This window comes from Tachyglossus aculeatus, chromosome 5 (genome assembly GCF_015852505.1).
Source record: "Tachyglossus aculeatus isolate mTacAcu1 chromosome 5, mTacAcu1.pri, whole genome shotgun sequence".
In the NCBI taxonomy this organism is placed as follows: Eukaryota; Metazoa; Chordata; class Mammalia; order Monotremata; family Tachyglossidae; genus Tachyglossus; species Tachyglossus aculeatus.
In genome coordinates this window covers 79261048-79275893 of record NC_052070.1, presented here as the reverse complement: position 1 = coordinate 79275893, position 14846 = coordinate 79261048, and the positions used below count along the sequence as shown (strand labels likewise).

The 14846-nt window shown below is 45.0% G+C and overlaps 1 protein-coding gene across 1 annotated transcript in view; it reads left to right on the top strand.

Moving 5' to 3' along the window:
- Window positions 1–1600: 1600 nt before the first annotated feature.
- The window catches only part of IKBKB (inhibitor of nuclear factor kappa B kinase subunit beta), a 79095-nt gene continuing 65849 nt past the window's right edge, over window positions 1601–14846 (top strand). The window contains exon 1 of the mRNA XM_038746618.1: window positions 1601–1619. The gene's annotated coding sequence lies outside the window, so the exon portion shown is untranslated. The remainder of the gene's footprint in view (window positions 1620–14846) is intronic.

The window sequence follows — 14846 nt, the reverse complement described above, 5'->3', positions numbered from 1 at the left end:
GCACATAGTAAGGCCTTATCAAATAGCACAATGATTATTAATACAACTTTCTCTAGGGTTCTGACTTTATGTTGCAGCTCTGTGACTCTGGCTGAGGCTGTATGCATTTGACTCTATCGCTGTGTCTCTTTTCTGTCTCTAACTCTTTGTGCTGGGTCTCTAGCTTTCTCTCTTTCCTGTCTCTTTTTACTCCTCAGTTCAGGAAACCTCGTACCTGGGAAGTTCACTTTCTTTTGTCCCTAAACTCAAAATGAAAAATCAGTACCTATGTTCCTGCGATATACCTCCAAGAAAATAATCAACCTACATTTCAGCACGGTTTAGTGGAATGAGCACGGGGCTGGGAGACAGAAGACTTGGGCTCTAGTCCCAGCTCTGCCACTGGCTTGCTGTGAGATCTTGGCTAAGTCACTTAACCTCTCTGTTCCCCAATTTTCTCATCTGGACTTCTCTACCTCTTGGACTCTGAGGCTTGTGTACAGCATGTTCATCTTGTAATTACACCAACACTTTGCACAATGCTTTGGCACAAAGTGTTTAATAGATACCTTATTACCATTATTATTAATAAACTGATGAATGTGCCAGGAAAACCAACCTTATTTAGTATTTCATCAAAGCACTTATTTCAAAATGGTGTGTTCTCCAGGTTAAGGGGAGTTTTCTGATAAAGGGTTCAATGAATTACTCCAGATTACACGCAAATTCATGAAGCGTTCCATATTTTTCCCTCTGCCCATCCGCCAAGCTAGCTCTCTTCCTCCCTTCAAGGCCCTGCTGAGAGCTCACCTCCTCCAGGAGGTCTTCCCAGACTGAGCCCCTTCCTTCCTCTCCCCCTCGTCCCCCTCTCCATCTCCCCATCTTACCTCCCTCCCTTCCCCACAGCACCTGTATATATGTATATATGTTTGTACATATTTTTTTTACTCTATTTATTTATCTAATTTAGTTGTACATATCTATTCTATTTATTTTATTTTGTTAGTATGTTTGGTTTTGTTCTCTGTCTCCCCCTTCTAGACTGTGAGCCCACTGTTGGGTAGGGACTGTCTCTATATGTTGCCAATTTGTACTTCCCAAGCGCTTAGTACAGTGCTCTGCACATAGTAAGCGCTCAATAAATACGATAGATGATGATGATGATTGGGTCCCATCCTGCTTTACTCTAAACACTTCAGCTCTGCTTAGACTAAAGATCGATGCTAAACAGTCCAGTCCAGTTGGGGATATCTTCCGGCTTTGGTTTCCGAGTATGTGACTGTTTGTGAAAGAATGATGGGCGGCTTCTCGGTGGTCATCCTTAACTTTTCCTCCCTCCTATCCAGTTTTGCAAATCCTTCATAGAAATGTTAGAGGTCCCGGGGAAAGAGAACTCCACTTCCCAAGACTCTTATGTATCAGCCCAAATTGGGACAAAAGCTTTGTTGCCGTCACCACTGTCGTGTCGCTTACAGACCAACTGAGTTCCCCACCACACCAGAAATGGGCTCTCACAGCAGGTTCACACAGAGGGATCCTGTGGCACGACAAGTGGCTTCCTGTGAGGCACGGCAGCACAGTGCTCCTGGGAGGTTTAAAGAACTTCGATTCTTGAGGTGCACAAGACTCTTCCTCTCCAGGTAGGTCTGCAGTTTTGACCAGCATTGGCCGGCTTTAGCCTGCTTCACCCTACACGACTAATTTGAGTAGCGCCACCGATCCAAACCGCGAGACAGCAAGCGTTGAGGATTGCCCAGGAGCAGGCAGTCCCGTCTTCTTGGCTTTCGGCACCTTCCGTGCCAAATGGAGAAAGCAGACTTGGTGGAGTGGCGGCCGTTATGTAACTAGCCCCTCCTACCTGCCTCCACCCTAGCATGACTAGGAGAAATCGTTCTTTTTCCATCAGGGGAACCCTCATTTTTGAGGAGTTAAGTGTCGCCTTTGCCAATGTTTCCAACGGGCCCTGGAAAGCCCCTTAGCTTTCCCTTCTCTGGTACTCACGGAGCTACGGAGTGGGACGGTTGTGTTTTGAGTTGAGGTTGTCCTGCCACTGCTCCTGGACTGCTGTAATGAGTCTGTTTCTAGGATGAGCCAGGTATGAATTGTCAGAGGGCAAAAGAATCATTATAATTGTGGAATTTGTTAAGCACTGACTATGTGCCCAGCGCTGTTCTAAGCACTGGAGAAGATACAGTCCCTGTCCCATGTATCAGACACAGTCCCTGTCTCATATGCTTAGAACAGTGCTTAGAACAGTGCTTTGCACATAGTAAGCACTTAACAAATACCATCATCATTATTATTATTATATGAGCCTCATAGTCTAAGAGGGAGGGAGAACAGTTATCATCTCCCTTTTACAGACGAGGAAACTGAAAGCACATATAAGTTAAAAAAAACTTGCCCAAGGGCACATAGAAGTCAGGGGAAGGATCTGGGATGAGAATCCTGACTCCAACATCCCTGCACTTTCCAGTAGGCATCACTGCCTTGCTTTATATCAGGAATAATAATAATACTTTTGGTATTAGTTAAGCACTTACTGTGTGCTAGGCACTGTACTGAGCACTGGGGTGGATACAAGCAAATCAGGTTGATCACAGTCCCTGTCCCATACACGAGGCTCCCAGGCTCAATCCCCATTTTACAGATGAGGTAACTGAGGCCCATAGAAGTAAAGCGACTTGTCTAAAGTCACACAACGGACAAGTGGCGGAGCCGGGATTAGAACCCACGACCTTCTGACTCCTAGGCCTGGGCTCTAATCCATTCCGCCAAGCTGACTCCAGGTTGCGGAATCTGACTTGATATTCAAGGCTGGAGTTGGGGATATCTTGCAACATTTCCTGGAATATTTGGAGGAGCAGTTGGTAGGGTCCACAGAGGGCAGGCACGCTGCGTGGGTCTTCAAGGTCAGAGCTTCGCATGTGTATTATCCAAACAGGAAAAGGCAATTTAGCTCAAATATTTATAGAAATGACCCTAGGAAACATGTAAACAAAGTAGGCCTGAATAGGTCTCATCCTGTTCTGGAAAGCGAAGAGGGGCCTGGATGGGTTCTCCAGGCCACAGCAACCTTCTCTGTTGAGGATCCAACTTCCAGGGCAGGACCCAGAATCCATCCCTTACACCACCCACGGGGAACGAAGACATCTTCGTCAGGTGGAGAATGCAAGGCATGGATCACTGTGGGCAGGGACCTATATCTACCAACACTTAGTTCAGTAGTCTGCACACAGTAAGCGTTCAGTAAATACCATTCATCATGACGATGATGGCAAAGTGCAGATTGGGTCGCGGGTTCCATCCGAGAGCTTTAGGCCTGGTATTTGCTCCAGAGACTCCGCTGCAGATTCATGGAATCCTCCTAGAATTCCTTTCTCCACTAAAAATGATCATTTTTACATTATTCTTGGGCTGCAGAGAGGAACCATCCTCAGAGAATACTGCTGGGTGGGGTAGAGATTTTCTTTGAGATTGAACTGTTTCTGGTGGAGATGAGGGGCTGAATGGGGTGGCCGGCCAAATATTATTTTTTCTAATTCCAGGAATGTGAATCAGAGTTCCTGTAGGACAGAAATCAACCCCATAAACAGGCCGTCCACACCCTAAGTTGCTAACCTAAGACCCCCTAACACTGCTGCCTGAAGGAATTTGAGGCTTCTTCTATGAATACGGTCCAGCTTCTGCCTAGTGGTGCTAATTGGTTGGTTCAGAGAGCTGATGATGTCATTACTTCACAATCAATTAAGCAGTCACCTGTCCACAGTGGGTGTCTTGGTAGATAAGATCTGGGTACACGCAGACAACTAAACAAATGAAAACATTTAAGGCTTAGAAAGGGATTAAAGCAGAATGAAACTCTTTTCCCCCAAGAAACCCAGGTTGTAGATCGGCATTCAACCCATTCCGGGGGATAACCATCCAGACATATCTTGAAAGTTTCCAGAAACAGAGAGGTCATCACCTCCCTTGGTACAAAATGAGAAATAGCAGTAAGGACGAGTAATGAGGATCTGGTGGGGTGGGGTCAGTGCTAGGAAATGCCGCATGAAGGAGTAGTGTTTTCTGTGATAGCCTGGGCTATCACAGGGATGGGGTCATACCACAGAGCAGAAAAAGATCCCCACATGGCAAAGGGCGTGTCTCAAAGAGGAGGGTTGAGAGCCAGGGAAAACCTATGACGGTATGGAAAGGAGGGAGTGTCTGCGTGTTGATGTATTTAGTTTTATTCAATACTGGCTGACGTCCACTGGAGCTGATAAAAAGGCAGTGGTTCTATCTTCTCTGGTGCCCTAAGCTCATTTAATTGGAGAAATTCCGCAGATTCCCGCAGTGGATTCACCCCAGGCTCAGCTCCTTTTTGTCCCTGGTAACTCTGTTGCTTGGTTACAGAACATCTTTATACTCTAACTCTAACCTTTTGACATAGGAGTGATTCAAACTAACAGACTCCCACCCACACCTGTAACATTTCTGGGAGACAGGGTGGAATCCCATCACCAAAGAGTCTCTCACACTGGGATCATGAGACTTCCCGGAAATTAATGTCTTCCTTTCTATAAGTAGTAGTATCTCGGGAATTAATGTCTCCCTTTCCATAAGTAGTAGTAATAGTAGTAGTAATACTAGTAGTAGTAATCGTGGTAAAATTTACTAGGTGCTTATAACTATGTAATGGGAAGGACTGGAAAAGCAGCATGGTATAATGGATATAGCATGGGCTTGGGAATCAGAAGGTCATGGGTTCTAATTCCGGCTCTGCCACTTGTCTGCTGAGTGGTCTTGGGCAAGTCACTTCACTTCTCTGTGCCTCAGTTGCCTCATCAGTAAAATGGGAATTAAGACCGTGAGCCCCATGTGGGACAGGGACTGGGTCCAACCCGATTTGCTTGTATCCACCCCAGTGCTTAGTACGATGCCTGGCACATAGTAAGTGCTTAACTTTTACCACAATTTTATTATAAATTATATAATTATAAATTATACTGATAATAATAATTTTCCACTCTAGAAGGCTGTCTCCACTGGTGAGGAAAGGAGACCACCTCCTCCAGCAAGCCTTCCATAATTAATTCCCAACACCCTGGAGACCTGATTTTCTATCTCTCATTACTGCAGGTGCTGGCCCAGGGGCACCTACTTTAGATGGGGCGATCTGGGTATCTTTTATAGCTAGAAAGGAGGAGGTACAATTAAAGTTGAAAAAAAATGAAGGATATAGACAGAAGCAAGTAAGACTTCCTTACTTTCTTGCTGAGGCCCATAATATCAGCTAGGGTGAGGGGTAGGGGGGTGCTCCTTGACATTTAAAAAAGGCAGTTTCCAAACAGACTAAAAGAAACATTTCTTCACAAAACAGGGGGAAATCATAGGGAATTTGTAACCACAGGAAACTGTGCAAGTTCAAAAGGGGGTCAGTTAAATTCACAGACCAGTGGTCATTCATTCATTCATTCAGTCGTATTTATTGAGCACTTACTGTGTGCAGAGCACTAAGTGTGCTAAGCACTAAGCACTTGGAAAGTACAACACACTGGTCCAGTGGTCCACTACAGACAAAATTAGGGCTGTTAGTTGTTAATACCCCTAAACCGTTAATTGAATCTGCAGACTGTAAACTTGTTGAGAGCAGGCAATGTGTCTACCTACTCTATTGTAGTGTGCTCTCCCAAGTACTTAGTTCAATGTTCTGCACACAGTAAGTGCTCAATACCATTGATGGATTGATGTGAAGGAAAAAAAATCACTTAATTCCTCCAGGCAAACAGTTGTCACCATCAGAGACAAAATAGTGGCTGGATGGATCAATGGTCTGGCTGAATTATGGCACTTCTTCCCTTCCTAAGTAACTCTCATCTCAGTTAATCAATAAATCATAGGTATTGAGCACCTACTGTGTGAAGAGTACTATACTTAGAGCTTCAGAGAGTACAGTATAACAGAGTTGGAAGATATGTTCCCTGTCCACAAGAAGCTTACAGTCTAACGAGGAAGGCAGACATGAATATAAATAAATAAATTATGGTTATGGACATAAGTGCCTTGGGGCTGAGGGAGGGGTAAATAAAGGGTGGAAATCCTAGTGAAAAGCCTAAATCTCCAAAACCTAAAGTTCAAGGGTCCTACATATCAGTAGCTAGGACAGAATGACCCTGCTGAGTCCTAACACGAATTATACAAGAATTACAAGAATTATACAAGAATATACAAGAATTATATTAGATGTGTGTGGCTACAAAACTCTTAAGCTTTTTTGGAAGCAGTGTGGCTCAGTGGAAAGAGCCCCGGCTTAGGAGTCAGAGGTCATGGGTTCAAATCCTGGCTTTGCCACTTGTCAGCTGTGTGACTTGGGGCAAGTCACTTCACTTCTCTGTGCCTCAGTTACCTCATCTGTAAAGTGGGAATTAAGACTGTGAGCCCCACATGGGACAACCTGATCACCTTGTATCCTCCCCAGCGCTTAGAACAGTACTTTGCACATAGTAAGCACTTAACAAATGCCATTATTATTATTATTATTATTATTATTATTATTATTATTAAGCTAGAGCTGCAATTCTTTAGTGCCTGTTAAAGAGTACAAATGATATACCAGAGAAGAGGACCAGATGAGCTCTTGGGAGCCCTTGGCTCTGTCATGAGCAAGACTTTTTCAGGGCTCCCTGGCTGAAGAAGATGGTTCATTCCTCGGTGTAGGAACCTTACATGGGCTTAGAGAAACAGGGTGACCTAGTGGAAAGAGTGCAAGCTTTGGAGTTAAAGGACCTTGCTTCTAATCGTGGCTCCATCACTTACCTGCTATGTCACTTTGGAAAAGTCACTTTTCTTCTCTGTGCCTCAGTTTCCTCAACTGTAAAATGGGGATTTGATACCTGTTTTCCCTTCTACTTAGACCCTGAGCCCCTTGTAGGACCTGATGGTCTTGTGTCTACTCCAGGACTTAGTACAATTCTTGGCCTATTCTCAGTGCTTAAAAAATACCATAATTATTATTATCCTTACTACTATTATTATTATTATTGGTTTGTGGGAATCTGGGGCCTGATCCTACAGATCCATCCAAGTCCAGCCCAACCCTGGCCAAACCTACTACTGCTACTAGCTGTGGCCCCATTAGGCTGATTCAAATGGGAATCCACGGTAAACCAGAAGCGGGGTCTGGCCTGACTTTTTTAGGAAGAACGAGAGGGATGGGGTCCAGCCATGAACAGGTAGCGTCCAGCCGGGAAATTCTGTTGGGCAGCTACTGAGTGAAGGCAACCACTGGAGAATGGCTGAAGTGAACATCTGAAGTAAAAAAGCAAGTATTTATTAGGGAAGTGTAGAAACACTTCCAGAGCCCAGCATCAGTTTCTTCCTTCTCATTAATCTGGTTATTGCGCACCGCATCCGAAACCTGATCTGGCCCAAATTAATTCCTGGGATGAATCTAGCCATCACGTGTGTTTAATCCAGAACTGTCAGTTTTCTGGTGAATGGAATTAGCTTCCAGGATATATATACTCACCTACTGTATCATTGTTGGATAGGGACCATCCCTGTTGCCGTTTTGTACTTCCCAAGCACTCAGTACAGTGCTCTGCACATAGTAAGAGCTCAATAAATATGATTGAATGAATGAATGAATATCCAGGAATATGTTGTGAGAGGTGGTTGTCTCCAGATTCTTGGATTTTTCTCAACTGTCTTGTTCAAAGTGAGACAACAGCCGCTGGCTCTGAGAGTTGTCAGTTAATTTCTGGTCTTGCTAAACTAGAATCAGGGCATCATGGGATAATTGGGCCACTCCAGTACACTGTAAGCACTTAATACAGTGCTTTGCACCCAGTTAGTGCTCAATAAATACAACGGAATGAATGAATGAATGAATGGTAGAAGAGAGAGGTTTGAGGAACCCCTTCCTATCATCCTTTCCACTAGGATCATAGATAGCAAAGGGATCATCTAATTCTCCAAATCTCCTTTCAATCAGTCAATTGCATTTATTGAGCACTTAGTGGGTGCAGACCATTATACTAAATGCTTGGGAGAGTACAATGTAACAGAATTGGTAGACAAGTTCCCTGCTCACAAGAAGCTCACGGTATCGGGGGGGAGATTGACAGTAATATAAATAATTTACAAATGTAATTAATAAATTTAAATTAATTAAACAAATTAAATAGATTTACTTAAATGTAAAAACTATAAGTACCTAGGGCCTAACGGTGGGGTGAATAAAGGATACAAATCCAAGAGTGAGGGCGATGAATATGGGAGGGGGAGTAGGAGAAATGAGGGCTTAGTCAGGGAAGGCTTCTTGGAGGAGATGTGATTTTAATAAGGCTTTGAAAGGGGGCAGAATAATGGTCTGTCAGACATGAAAACAGAGGGAGTTTGAGTCCAGAGGCAGGACCTGGGTGAGGGGTTGATTTGATTTCTCACTACACAACACCAGAAACTCTGGGCTGAAAAGGAAATCACATTGTGGTCCTGGATGCCTGCAAGTGAATTCCCATGCCCCTGGAGTTTCCAACAATTTGTACTCTGAGTTCTCTGTACTCCTCCGTTCTCTAATCAGAGTGCTGTTCTGTTTTACCCTGCTTCTGGAGGCTGGTACCACCTGGCCTACCCGGCAGATGAGCAATTTCTTCCAAACTTTAGTCAACTCTCAATTATTTCAGGACTAATTATCAAGTTTGTGGTTTTTGCGGGAACGCTCGTGTGCACCTTCGGCACAATTTCCCTTTTCATTTGTAGGGTCTCTGTCCATTCAGGACCAGGGATGTCACCATGACCTCTCCCTCCCCACCTTCGACTCACCACATCTGATTCTCCTCTCTTGCTGCCACCCCCACACAAGCCACCCCAATACAGCACTCTGTCTCCTCACTCCTGTCCTCTAAACTCTTAACCTCCTGTGGGCAGGGATCACATTGCCTAACTTTGTCATATTGTAATAATAATAATAATAATAATGGCATTTATTAAGCGCTTACTATGTGCAAAGCACTGTTCTAAGCTCTGGGGAGGTTACAAGGTGATCAGGTTGTCCCACGTGGGGCTCACAGTCTTCATCCCCATTTTATAGACGAGGTAACTGCAGAGAAGTTAAGTGACTTGCCCAAAGTCACCCAGCTGACAATCGGTGGAGCCAGCATTTGAACCCATGACCTCTGACTCCAAAGCTCGTGCTATTTCCACTGAGCCACGCTGCTTCTCTATCGTACTCTCCCAAGTGCTTAATACAGTGCTCTGCACACTAATGAGTGCTCTACTAAGTGCTCAGTCAATACAATTGACTGATTTAGTCATTTACTGGGCTATTGACTGAGCACTTACTATATGCAGGGCATTGTACTAAAAACTTGGGAGAGTACAACACAACAATATGAAAGACACATTCCCTGCCCATAGTGAGCTTACAGTCAAGAGGAGGTGAGAAACATTAATAAAATTAATAAATTATCAATATGTACATAAGTGCTCTGGGGCTCAGGGTGGGGTGAATACAGGGACCAAGTCAAGGGAGGGAAAAGAGAAAATGAGGGCTTAGTCAGGGAAGGCCTCTTAGAGGAGATGTGCCTTCAAACAGACTTTGAAGGAGAGACCCAACCCTTCCCAACCCTTCTTAGCTCGTGAATTCCACCTTAATAAATACTATACTATACTACTACATTGTGCGGTCCCTTCTCATATCTCCCACCCCTCATTCCTGCCAAAATATGACCTGGAGAACTCTGCTCCATTGTGGGCAAATGCCCTTTCATCTTCAAAATAAAAACAGCAGGTAGTTGAGGAGATGGAGGGGTTTGGACGGGAATGGGAGCAGAGAGACGGGATAGTAGCTGGAAAAGGCATTGGGATCCCAAGGAGGCTTTTTTAGTTTACGGCAAACTTAGGCATGTTTGGAGGAAGAGGGAAAGGAGTCCTCAGAAAGTGAGTGTTAAAGTGATAGTAAAGGAGGGAAGGAAATGGTGGGAGGTAATGGGGTCTCCTAACTTCTGGGCTCTTGCTCTCTTCACTAGGTCTCGTTGCGGAAGATGAGTGGGAAACTTTGGGAAGCTCACTTCTAAGGGTTCCAATTTATCAACAAAGAAGTTGGTGAGATCCTCAGAGGAGATGGAGACAATGGAGCCTCCAGCAGAAAGTTAAAGATCTGCAATAATTGGTGAGGGCTATGGACTTGGGAGTCATCGAAGATGGAAAAGTCGTGTTACTAAGCAAAAGAAAGGAAGAAGTTTTAGCAATCGAGGGATTAAGTTCGAGTGATGGAGGTTAACCTGGTGTCTGGATTTCTGCACTCAACCCCATATGGTAGTGGATTGTGTGATGAACCAGGGCTGGGGATTGATGGTGTGAGAGTGCCAAAGGGATGGGGGACCAAGGAATTAAATTCAGTGGGCAGGGAGGTGTTGAGAAAATAGGCTCCTAGGGAACAGATGCACTTAGTATAGTGTTTGATTGGTTGGTTGGTTGGTTGATAGGAAGACCAGGAAGGGTGTAATGGCTTAGGATAGGCCTTGATTACTGCATTAGCCTCCTTGCTGATCCTCCTTGCTTCCTGTCTCTCCCCACTTCAGTCCATACTTCACTCTGCTGCCTGGATCATTTTTCTACAAAACCATTCAGTCCACATTTCCCCACTCCTTAAGAGTCTTCAGTGGTTTCCCATCCACCTCCACATCAAACAGGACCTCCTTACCATAGCCTTTAAAGCACTCAATCACCTTGCCTTCTCTTATATTACCGCCCTCATTTCTGACTAAAACACAGACCACACACTTTGCTCCTCTAATGCAAACCTACTCCCAGTTCTTCAATCTTGTCTATCATGCTGATGACCCCTTACCCAAGTTTTGCCTCTGGCCTGAAACTCCCTCCCTCTTCATATCCAACAGACAATCAATCTCCCCACACTCAAAGCTTTATTAACAACAACAATAATGATAATGGTATTTGTTAAGTGCTTGCCCTGTACTAAGCATTGGGGTGGATACAAGGAAATCGAGTTGGACACAGTCCCTGTACCTTGTGGGGCTCACAATCTCAATCTCCATTTTACAGCTGAGGTAACTGCGGCACTGAGAAGTAAAGTGACTTGCCCAAGGTCACACAGCAGACACGTGGTAGAGGCAGGATTAGAACCCATGACCTTCTATCCTAGGCCCCTGCTCTGTCTGCTACACTATGCTGCTTCTCTGCACACCTCCTCCAAGAGGCCTTTCCCAACTGAGCCCTTATTTCCTCTTCTCCCATTTCCTTCTGTGTCACCCTTGCACTTGGATTTGCACCCTAATTCATCCCCCCAGCCCCACAGAAATTACATACATATCCATAATTTATTTATTCGTATTAATGTCTTTCTCCCCCCAGACTCTAAACTCCTTGTTCATTCATTCATTCAGTCATATTTATTGAGCACTTACTGTGGGCAGAACACTGTTCTAAATGCTTGGGAAAGTACAATACAATGATAAACAGACACATTATCTCCTTACTGTGGGCAGGGGACATATCTACCAACTCTGTCACATTGTACTCTCCCAAGTGCTTAGTACAGTGCCCTGCAATCAATCAATCAATCAATCATATTTATTGAGTGCTTACTGTGTGCAGAGCACTGTACTAAGTGCTTGGGAAGTACAAAATGGCAACATATAGAGACAGTCCCTACCCAACAGTGGGCTCACAGTCACTTTACTACCCTTAGCCTCAGTTCCCCCACCTGTAAAATGGGGGCTAAATACCCCTTCTCCCTCCCCCTTGGACCATGAGCACACAGTAAGCACTCAGTGAATACAATTGATTGATTGATTGTCAGCTGGAGGATATCAAAAGAGTAGAGGTCTCTTGGGAAGGAGGAGCAATGAGATGGCAGATGAAAAAGTTAGGGTCAGAAGGAGGTGTTTTGGAGTTGGGAAGCTTGGAAGTGGTTCCGTGACTTGTGGTGATGAAATTCAGTATCTGTCCAAGTCGATGTTTGACTGTCATGAGGCGGGGCCAGAGGCCAATGGTGCTGAGGCGTATGAGGAAGTGGGGGGTTGAGAGGTCATCAGGAACAATGACCTAGAAACTGGAGCTCCTGAAGATCAGTAGAGGGGATGGAAAGAAGGAGAGAAAGATACCAAAGTCACTCAAAAAAGCAGAGGAGGAGACTGGGGAGGGAACTATGGGCTACAAGCAGCTATAGGTGGCTAAGAGCCTGCTGCTTACTCTATCTTTCCCTGTGAGTCAGGGGTGGATGAGAAGAGGAGGCCACCTTTGGAGAAAGCAGTAGCGGGCATCATGTTGTCCAGAAAAAGTCAGGTTTCAGTGATGGCAAAGACGGGGAGTGAGAGGGACAGGAATTCCTGAGCTACTAATACCAGCTTTCCCCTTCATCTATCCCCCCTCCACCAACTTTCCTGAAAATTATTCCCTTGAGTATCTTTTGTTGACATAGGTAATTGAGAATTTGGCTGCAGGATAAAAGACCCAGAAGCAGAGCCCTCTCTTTCTACTACACATCACCCCTCCAGGTTTTTTTTTTTCTCTTGTTTTTTTCTTTTCTTTTCTTTCCGCTAAGCAAACCTTTTCATCTTTTCTGGCTTTGGAACATTCCCAGCACAAAACTATTTTAATTTTTACAAAGGAGCAAGTTCTGACTTGCGCTACCCTCAGATCTCTGGGCTGGGGGAGGATGAGTGGGTGTGGAGTAAAAAAAAAGACCCTTTCCGGGAACTAATGAAAGACTGGAGGGAAGCCAGCTGAACTATCCCCCTCCCATAGAGATGGAAAGCTTTGCAGAAAGCTAAGCCAGGACCTGACATCGGTTCGGGGGTGGAGAGGGCCTGGGTCACGATGCCACACACTCTTAGGCCAGTTTGATCAGATCTGACACAGAAGAGGACTGCAGCCCATAATAGATGCACAGCAGGGATAAAGGCCACTGTTCACTGAGGGGAATCCCAATATCTCAATGAAAAGAACAGATACTCTCCCAAACATCTCTTACTCTCCACCAGCCCTCAACCGCTGTGGATTTAGTTTTATTCATAGTCTTTTATCTGGCTCTTCCTACAATGAGGGAAGAATTCAGTCTTTCATCCCCCTCATTTGGAGGAGAGGTGATTCTAACTTTCTTCTCTTACTAAGGTGAAGGGAGATTGGAAACTGGAAAATAACATTCTTAATTAATGACTCAAAGGAAACTCTGAACAAGAGGTCAGAAACAGAATAGGCCTTCTTTAGCATCTCTTCAATCAGGATTTTCTGAAGAACAAGTTCTAAATCAGGTCTTCAGGTCAATTCTGTACAGTCACTGTAGAACAGCACCTTTTCTGTTTCTCCAGGAACTGATAATAATATTTGCTAAGTGCTTAGTACGTGCCAAGCATTGGGGTAAAAACCAGATAGTCAGGTGAGACACAGTCCCTGTCCCATATGTGGTTTGAAATCTAAGGAATAGATTGTGAAATCAGAAGACCTCTTCTTGAGAGACAACTGAGAAAGAGAAATGAGTGGAGGTAGGGGTAGAAGTGAATTAGAAATAATGATGATGACTGTGGTATTTGCTAAACACTATGTTAAGCACTATGTGCCATCCAGGAAGATACAAAATAAGCAGGTTGGACACAGTTCCTGCCTTATTTGGGGCTCAGAGTCTATGGAGGAGGGAGAACAGGTGTGTTATCTCCATTTTAAAGGGTATTTAATCCTTATTTTACAGATGAGGAAACTGAGGTGCAGTGAAATTAAGTGACTTTCCCAATATCATAGAACTGGCAAGTGGTAGAGCTGGAATTAGAACACCAGGCCTTTGATTCCCAGATTCATTCTATTATGCCAGGCTGCTTCTCGACTGAATTCTACTTTCTGAATCAATCAATCAATCAATCATATTTATTGAGCGCTTACTATGTGCACAGCACTGTACTAAGCGCTTGGGAAGTACAAATTGGCAACATATAGAGACAGTCCCTACCCAACATTGGGCTCACAGTCTAAAAGAGGGAGACAGAGGACAAAACCAAACATACTAACAAAATAAAATAAATAGAATAGATATGTACAAGTAAAATAAATAAATAAATAAATAAATAGAGTAATAAATATGTACAAACATATATACATATATACAGGTGCTGTGGGGAGGGGAAGGAGGTAATTTGGGGGGGATGGAGAGGGGGATGAGGGGGAGAGGAAGGAAGGGGCTCAGTCTGGGAAGGCCTCCTGGAGGAGGTGAGCTCTCAGCAGGGCCTTGAAGGGAGGAAGAGAGCTAGCTTGGCAGATGGGCAGAGGGAGGGCATTCCAGGCCCGGGGGATGACGTGGGCTGGGGGTCGATGGCGGGACAGGCGAGAGCGAGGTACGGTGAGGAGATCAGCGGTGGAGAAGCGGAGGGTGCGGGCTGGGCTGGAGAAGGAGAGAAGGGAGGTGAGGTAGGAGGGGGCAAGGTGATGGAGAGCCTTGAAGCCCAGGGTGAGGAGTTTCTGCCTGATGCGCAGATTGATTGGTAGCCACTGGAGATTTTTGAGGAGGGGAGTAATATGCCCAGAGCGTTTCTGGACAAAGATAATCCGGGCAGCAGCATGAAGTATGGATTGAAGTGGACAGAGACACGAGGATGGGAGATCAGAGAGAAGGCTGATGCAGTAGTCCAGACGGGATAGGATGAGAGCTTGAACGAGCAGGGTAGCAGTATGGATGGAGAGGAAAGGGCGGATCTTAGAAATGTTGTGGAGCTGAGACCGGCAGGTTTTGGTGACGGCTTGGATGTGAGGGGTGAATGAGAGAGCGGAGTCGAGGATGACACCAAGGTTGCGGGCTTGTGAGACGGGAAGGATGGTAGTGCCGTCAACAGAGATGGGAAAGTCAGGGAGAGGGCAAGGTTTGGGAGGGAAGA